Raw genomic sequence first — 8,800 nt, forward strand, 5'->3', positions numbered from 1 at the left:
AATTAAAATACTCCTTTTGGGCTTCCCTGGTGGCGCAGTAGTTGAGAATCCGCCTGCCAATGCAGGGGACACGGGTTCGAGCCCTGGTCTGGGAAGATCCCACATGCCGCGGAGCAGCTGGGCCCGTGAGCCACAACTACTGAGCCTGCGCGTCTGGAGCCTGTGCTCCGCGACAAGAGAGGCCGCGATAGTGAGAGGCCCGCGCACCGCGATGAGGAGTGGCCCCCACTTGCCGCAACTAGAGAAAGCCCTTGCACAGAAACAAAGACCCAACGCAGCCATAAATAAATAAATAAATAAACCCATAAATAAATAAACCCAAAGTTAAAAAAAAAAAAAAGTTGTGCCATTTAAAAAAAAAATACTCCTTTTAAATATGTATATTCTTTTTATTTCAAATCTTTTATCATACTAATTTATTAGTGGAGTCTAAGTTTTTCATGTCTATCTGAAGTAATGCATCAGTGAGATAATTTTGGTCTTATGGGTTACAAAAACTAAACAGGTCTACTGCCTGTTTTATTAGTCATCACATGACTTTTTTTTTTTTAAATGAAATGTAGGAATTGTTTTGCTAAATTTCCCATTAACTTACAAGACGTTCTCCAAGTCTCTCAGTAAATGTGAAAACAAAGGAGAGATTAAGAACAAAACTTTTACGTTTTAGAACAGTGCCACCTGAAGTTTATCTCCATGATTGTAAATGCTCAGAACATAAGTCTATTTTCAAGATGCTACCTCAAAGTATTCATCGGAAGCATCCTCTGTGCCAACATTTATCTGCGATTCTGAGGGATCAGGGTGGGCAGTGGTTCTAGCTTCCACAAGCTCACAACCTGATTCAAGTGCAAAAGCAAACACCTGGGTGGTGCAGTGATAGGGTAGAAGGTCCCCACTGTGCTGAGTCAGAGGAGGAAGAACTCAGGTTATCTGGTCCAAAAGCCCTCAGGGGTGAAAACTGCCCTGGGTGAAGCCCCCAATTATCCTGCCTTGATTTTACCTTCAGGTGGGAAGAAAGGCCTCAGGAGAGAAAAACTCATTCATCACAGTCATTGGGAGCTTTCTGGGTGCAGGATAGGTTCCCAAACACTGATATTACTCTGGGTGAATGGCAGTACCCACTTAACCAGGCTTTCTTGTGAAACTGGAAACTCACCTACCCAATTAGAAAAAAAGAAAAATGCCTCAGGTTCCCTGTTGATAAAGGGGGCACCCCACCAATTCTGAAAAATACAATAAATGTAAGGTTATATTAGGAATTCGAGAGAAAAAATAATTTACAAAACATTAATTTGAAATACATGATAATGGGCTTTCCTGGTGGTGTAGTGGATAAGAATCCGCCTGCCAATGCAGGGGACACGGGTTTGAGCCCTGGTCCGGGAAGATCCACATGCCGCGGAGCAACTGAGCCCGTGCGCCACAACTACTGAGCCTACGCTCTAGAGCCGGCGAGCCACAACTACTGAAGCCCATGCGCCTAGAGCCCATGCTCTGCAACAAGAGAAGCCACCACAGTGAGAAGTCCGCACACCGCAACTAGAGAAAGCCCACGTGGCAGCAATGAAGACCCATCGCAGCCAAAAATAAATAAATAAATTTATAAAAAATAATAAAATACACAGTAAGTACACTGCAAAGGAACTGCAAAAACTTACACAGGTGTTCACTAAATACTTTTTGAACACCTATGAGCTAAATAAATGCAATGCTCTAGCGCCCAGGTATCGACGCTGGCAGACTCACTCCCTCTCCCCTACCACCACCTGCTCTTGTCAAGGTCACCAGCCTTGCTAAACCCAAGGCTCCTACTTGATCACGTCCAGCCTCTGACCCATTTGATCACCTCTCCGGGAACCACTTCCTCCTCCCGGCTTCCAGGCGCCATCTTCTCCTGGTTTTTCTCCTACCTCGCTGGATCTCCCAACCTCCCAGGGCTTCAAGATGGCACTCCCCCCCTCCAGCGCCCAACACATGGTTCCCACCTCATACAGCCAAGCCCGAACTCCGGAACGTTCCCCAAAACTTCTTCCTACAAAGCCTTAGGGCACCATCCTCCTTGGTGCCCACTTCTCCTCTCCTTCAGCATCTCGCACCCACAGCCCGACAGCTCAGCAAATCCCGAGGGCTGCAGCTTTACACTACCTGCGGATCTGGCCGTTCCTCCCACGCCCACCAGCAGGCCTAGGCCACCTCACATCTGCCACCCGGGCTGCTGCAGTGCCCAGAGTGACTCTACTCCAAGGGGACGTCCTGCCCGGGGCCCCCAGGGGCTCCCCCTTCACAGAGGCCTACCAGGCCCACCTGCCCCGGCCACATGACTTTCCGACCTCGTTTCCTCCCCTCCCTCGTCTCTCGGGCCGCAGCTGCCTCTGTGCTGTGCCAGGAAAACACCGGGCCTCGGGCCTCCGCACGTGCGGCTGCGGCCGGGGCTGCCTCCCGGGTCCACCCGTGGAAGTTGGGGGCGCTCCCCTCCCCCTCGCGCTCCCCCTCCCCCTCGCGCTCCTACTCTCCCCTCGCGCTCCCCCTCCCCCTTCGCCACCATCCTGGACCCCGGAATCAGCGGGTGCGTTTGAGCCGCGCAGGCGCGCCGCTGGCCGGCTGGCCCCGCCTCCGCGCCCGGCCCGGTGAGCCCCCGGTCCACACCCAGCCGCCGAGCTCGGCCCCGCGGGAACGCGTGCTCTGCCGGACCCCAGGCCGGAGCCCAGGAAGGCCGCGCAGACGCCGGCCTGGCCCCAGTGCTGACGCACCTGCAGGAGGCCCGAGCAGCGGCAGCGGCTGCGGCTCTGGCGCGGGGTCGGGACGACGAGGCCGGGGGCGGGACGACGAGGCCGGGGGCGGAGCGGCTTGACCCACGTGTCCGGCCTTCCGCGGCCCCTGCCGGAGACGCGCACCTGGCCGGGTTCCCAAGCCTTGGGGGGCTCTTCCCTGGGCCTGTTCATCGTCGAACAAGATTGTTCTTTTGCATTTCTTTCTTTGGGGGACGGCCGGCCGGGGGGAGGGGACAGGATCTGACTTCGTCTTTGTGAGCTTCCCAGACGTGTTGTGAATGACGAGCTGGTTTCCTCCTTGAGCCTGCAGTTGATCGCACAACTTTGCGACAGAGCACTTGGAATTATAGGTCGGCTTTTTCTGAGACGCTATTTCCAATGATGGTTAGCGGGGCTCCCAGGCCAGCCCACCAAGGCTGAGTGCCGGTGCTGACCCCATGTCCGAAGGGAACAGTTTCAGGTCCTCGAGGACTCTGTGACCCACGTGGCTCCACGTGTCTGATTGCCCGTAAAATCACTCATCTTTCTTTGTCTTTGATTCAGGGTTACCACCAGCACTAATTTTCTCAGAATAGAATTGCTTCTGGGTGCGCCAGTAATCCTAAAGGCAAGCGGTCTGAGAACTCGGTTGCATAGAATGTTATGGTAACATTTGTTTTCCCAACTCAGACCTCAACCACTTCCCTCGGTTTGGCTGGAAATCCAGGCCACTTTGGAGCCTCTCTTGCTCCTGCAGGCTGTACCAGCCTTCAGGGCCCTATGGAGTCCAAGAAAATTGGAGAAGGGCCTCACGTCTGGCTGCTGTATTTTCCTAACATGTATATGGCACTTTGCACCAGACACCTCTAAGAACTTCACATGTATTAACCAATTGAAATCTTCCCCACCACTCGATAAAATATATAGGGTTATCCCCACCTTCCCCTCAGTGGGGAAACTGAGACCCAAGGAGGTCAAGTAACTGCCCAAGATGGAAAGGCTGTTGAATAGTAGAACTGGGATTTGTAAGCGCTTTGGCTCCAGACACAAGGGTCCGTGCCACCACATATACTGCTACTCATTAAAGTGTTGTTGTTTCGTTGCTTTTCGTGCTTATGGTGTTAGCCATCAAGTGTTAATCCTTTCCTTCATTCAGACATTGGGGGAGGAGGGAAGGCAGGCTGTGGGGAAGGCCCAGTGCCCGTCACTGCAACCTTCCGTGGTCCAAAGGCCCAATATGTAGCCCTCTGCCACCCCCCACAGGTTAGGCCCCCTCTGAGGCATCGCATTCCATCAAGCCCCAGGGGTCACCACCCACAGCTACCCAGCACACATCCCTCAACCACATCCCTTCTTCCAGGCTTACAAAAGCTGACTCTTCCACCAGTGTCAGGCTCCTTCCTCTTCTGGAAGCATCAACCACCATCTTTTCCATCCTTAGAGCAACTCCAGCTTAATTTCTTGATGGCCTTGTTCTTCCAAAACAAAGGCTGGTCCCTCTTCCTGGAATGTTCATTTTTCATTCCTTCCATAGTAACTCCTCTCAACCTTCCAGCCTCAGCTCAGTTGTCACTTCCTCAAGGAGCCTTCTCTGACCCCAGCTCCCCCTGCCTCCACTTGGTGAGATGCAGGCTCTTACAGCACCATAGCAGTTAGCCCAATGAAGACTTCAAATAGATCATGTGATGAAATTTTCTCTCCCTACCAGGCTGTAAGTTTCCCTGAAGATGACCCTTTTGTCTCTGTTTGCTCACCGCGATATTTCCAGTCCCTCACAGTGCCTGATAGGAGATGCTCAATTTATGAATTCATTTAATATGTATTAAATGAATGAATGAACAAGCTCGCAGGAAAAGCAGCCCAGAACTCAGAGGATAATGGCTTGGCTGTCTTTACTAAATTGAAGACGAAGCAAATTACTTTTTCTTTCATGTTGCTTGTGGGTCCCTAGCAGCACAAAACAATTAAAAAATAAATAAGCAAAAACAGTTTATTGATAACTCACTCTATCTACAGAGGTTTTTCTGGGATAACCAGGGAGGTGATGTAAGAGTTTAGGAGCACATATACTGGGAGTTGGTTCTGCCTCCTTCCTTTAGTGAAATTCAGACATGCCAAGCTTTACCTCTGGAAAGACAATCTTCCCCCACCCTGACTTTTACGTCCTCCTGGGGCCATTCACTTTGCTGACTACCATTCTGCCCCTCAGGCGTGGACTGTCCTCTTTAAGCCTCTGGTACAAATATAAACTTGGACATAAACCCCTAGGCTTGGTGTCTTTCACTGATTGATTCTGACACACTAGGAGAAGGCTAAAACTTTCTAAGGGAGAGCAACAAGAAAATAAGCATCAAGATCACACAACTGCAAGAGACATAAACGCAATCCAGAAATTGTGCAAAATCCCAGCCCCACTCGATTCTATATTTCCCAGCTCCAACCTGCTTCCATGAGATCATGCCAATGTAACATCAACACCACGAGGCCACTCCCACCCCCGTGTGTGTTGGGTCTTTCGTGGAGGAAGGCAAGAGAGCAAGGCCCTCTCTGCACAGCCCCTCACTCCAGTGTGAGTCCTGAGGGGTGGCTAACACAAAGTGTGACCCTGCCCTAAGAGGGATCCACATACACAGCACCCAAGGCTTGCGGCTCTTACCCCCTGCAGCTGGTCAGTGCATGCGCATAGGATAGGGCTATATGTTATAGCAACCGCGCACACAGCCCAAGCTGAAGAAGTAACATTGACACGAATAGGTGAACTGAGTGGTGGTGGACAGGAAATGGGGTTGCAGGTGTTTGCAGGATCTGCGACGAAGAGTGTAAGGTTGTGAGGACAAGGCTACATCAGACAGTCTGGAGCAATGAGAAGGAAACAGTCTTTCAGGGTTGGCTGGTGAGGTGTGGAGGAGCCCATACCTGTATTCTTAATGTCTGAGAGCCCTGTCCTTTTCTCTTCATGTTTAAAACATCCAGTTTGTTGTTGGTTTTTTTGGTGGATGCAATACCTTTATCTTTTTAAAGATATTGGAAGAATGACCACACCCCCTCCCAAAGAGAATTTCCCCATTGGGTCTCTTCCGTTCCACCTTTATCTGAAGATACAGCTCTCCTTTCATGCCCCCATCCATCTCCAATAAGATGTCTGCGTTCTCCACACTTAACGAGTGTTTACCACCAAATGGAAGGCTGTTCACACTTATTGAGTAGGGGGAGGAGAGGGTTAAGTGGGGAAGGTCCATGCTTGAGGACATCTCTCTTCTGAGACCTCTCCACCCTGCTACTTGGTCTCCAGGGTACTTCAGAGATAAGGATCAAAGTCCCAGGAGCTTCCAAATCCTGATTCATCCTGTTGTGGGCGACCTGTGTAGTTTGGGAGGGTTCGTTTATCCATAGTTCCCTTGACATAGTCCAAGCCTCCTGAACCTCTGCATCTTGGTGTGTTTGAACCTTTTCTGGCTGAGGCCATCTCTACCCTGGCAGAAAGCCTGTGGGACAGGATATTTTCTATGAAAACTACCAGCCAACTCCCCTTCCACGGGGCCACATTCAGCTTACAAAAAACGTCCATGAAAAACCTTTCCCTGCCAAACTCTGGAAATGAAGCCATTCCCAACACAATCCTAACTCTCTTTGCTCTGCCCCTTAGGTCCCTCTAGCTGCATCATCCCACCTTTGGGCTTTTTCAGGTACATGCTGGATATCAATCCCTGAGTCCCTCCAGCTCCAGGGGGACACAGGTCAAGCTCTCTGGGGGGTTTACTGAAGCCCTCCTCACTTGGCTTGAAGTGAGGGCAAAAGCTCCCCTCTGTTCACCCATGAAGGTACAGGAAAGACACCTACATTTTAACAACTATACCCAAAGAATATTTTTCCTTTTATACACCCAAGGGTGGGTGAGGGACTTATGATGCTGTATTCTTAATTGTCAAAACCTAGAAATAACCCAAATGTCCATCAACTGTGAATGGATAATCATATTGTGGTACAGCCTTACAATGAGATACTACTCAGCAATAAAAAAGGACAAATGAATAACATATGCAACAATATGGATGAATGTCAAAAGCCTTATGTTAAGTGAAAAAAGCCAAACTCAAAAGGCAACATACTGTATGATTCTATCTATATCACATTCTGGAAAAAGCAAACCTGTAGACACAAAAATCAGATCAGTTGCTAGGTGATGGGGTGGAGCAAGGGATTGACTACAAATGGTCATGAGAAAATTTGGGGGAGAGAAATAGTCTGTATCTTCACTGTAGTGAGGATTATATGACTACATATATTTGTTGAAACCCATAAGACTGCACATGAAAGAAGGATGAGTTTTAGTGTATATAAATTATAACTCAATAAAACTGACTTTAAAAAATAAGAGCTCTCAGTACTTTATAAGCAAAGAATGAGGACACAGTTTTATATTAGTTATCTATTGCTGTGTAACAAATTATGGCAGAACTTAGCAGCTCTAAACGACATTTATTATCTCACAGTTTCTGTAGGTCAGGAATTTGGGAACAGCTTAGCTGTGTAGTTCTGGCTCGGGGTCTTTCATGAAGTTGCAGCTAATATGTCAGCTGAACTGCTATCATCTGATGGCTGGATTGGGGCTGGGATACAACAACCTTGGGATACTGTAGTTACACAAGCTGTTTGACTAACAAAATAAGTGTCTAACTAGTAAACTGACCTCAGCTTTTTTGTACCCTCAGCTGGTGAGGTCTGGGGACATTCCAGGTATAGAAGAATAGTAGTTTGGTTCTTAATTGCAAGCAATAGAAACCAATTCTGGCTGGTTTAATAAGAAAATTTATCTTATTAAAAAGATATTGCATAAATAACTGTTCCTGCAATAATTTGTTAATGGATAGTTTGATATAAATTGTGACATCAAAAACATAAAATGTGTAAGAGGTGCAAATTACTATGTATAAAATAAGCTACAAGGATATATTGTACAGCACAGAGAATATAGCCAATATTTTACATAACTTTAAATGGAGTATAATCTATAAAAAATTTGAATCACTATGTTGTACACCCAAAACTAATAACAATATTGTAAATCAACTGTGAAAAAAAAAAAAAAAACACCATAAGAAAACATAAAATGTGGAGTGGGGAAGTGTAAAAATGTAGAGCTTTAGAATGCATTTGAACAAGTTGTTATTAATTTAAAATAGACTGTTATAAATATAATTTGTTTTATGTAAGCCTCATGGTAACCACAAAGCAAAAACCTATAGTAGATACATAAAAGATAAAGAGAATCTAAGCAAACCACTACAGAAAGTCACCACAAAGGAAGAGAGCAAGAGAGGAAGAAAGGAAAAAAGGAATTACAGAACAGGCAGAAAATCCTTAACAAAATTGTAATAAATCTATACCTCTCGATAATTACTTTAAATATAAATGGACTAAATTCTCCAATAAAAAAAAAATAGAATGGCTGAATGGATAAAAAAAACAAACCCAACTATATGCTGCCTATAAGTGACTTGCTTCAGCTTTAAGGACACACACAAACTGAAAGTGAAGGGAAGGAAAAAGATATTCCATTCAAGAGGAAACCAAAAGAAAGCTGGAGTATCTATGCTTATAGCAACATATAGAAATCAGTTGCTTCTGCATACACTGAAAACAAAATATCTGAAAATGAAATTAAAAAATCACATTCACAAAAGCATCATAAAGAATAAAATACGTAGGAATAAATTTAACCAAGGAGGTGAAAGACCTGTACACTGATGCAAGAAATTGAGGAAGACACAAATAAATGGAAAGATACTCCATGCTCAGGGACTGGAAGAATATTGTTAAAATGTCCATACTACCCAAAGCAATCTATAGAAACAGTGTAATCCCTATCAAAACTCCAATGGCATTTTTCACAGAACTACAGCAAGCAACCCTAAAATTTGTATGGACCACAAAAGACCCCTAATAGCTAAAGCAATCTTGAGAAAGAACAAAGCTAGGGGCATCACACTTTCTAATTTAAAACTATATTACAAAGCTATAGTAATCAAAATATTATAGTATTGGCATGA

The 8,800-nt window shown here is 46.5% G+C and overlaps 1 protein-coding gene across 5 annotated transcripts in view; it reads right to left on the reverse strand.

Moving 5' to 3' along the window:
- Positions 1 to 2,850, reverse strand: part of SIRT5 (sirtuin 5) — a 28,827-nt gene extending 25,977 nt beyond the window's left edge. For 2 of the 5 annotated variants that reach the window (XM_068558945.1, XM_068558939.1), the window contains exon 1: positions 2,751 to 2,850. The gene's annotated coding sequence lies outside the window, so the exon portion shown is untranslated. The other 3 variants (XM_068558940.1, XM_068558944.1, XM_068558941.1) reach the window with 3 other exon arrangements.
- Between the last annotated feature and the right edge of the window lie 5,950 nt (positions 2,851 to 8,800).

This window comes from Eschrichtius robustus, chromosome 12 (assembly GCF_028021215.1).
Source record: "Eschrichtius robustus isolate mEscRob2 chromosome 12, mEscRob2.pri, whole genome shotgun sequence".
Lineage (NCBI taxonomy): Eukaryota > Metazoa > Chordata > Mammalia > Artiodactyla > Eschrichtiidae > Eschrichtius > Eschrichtius robustus.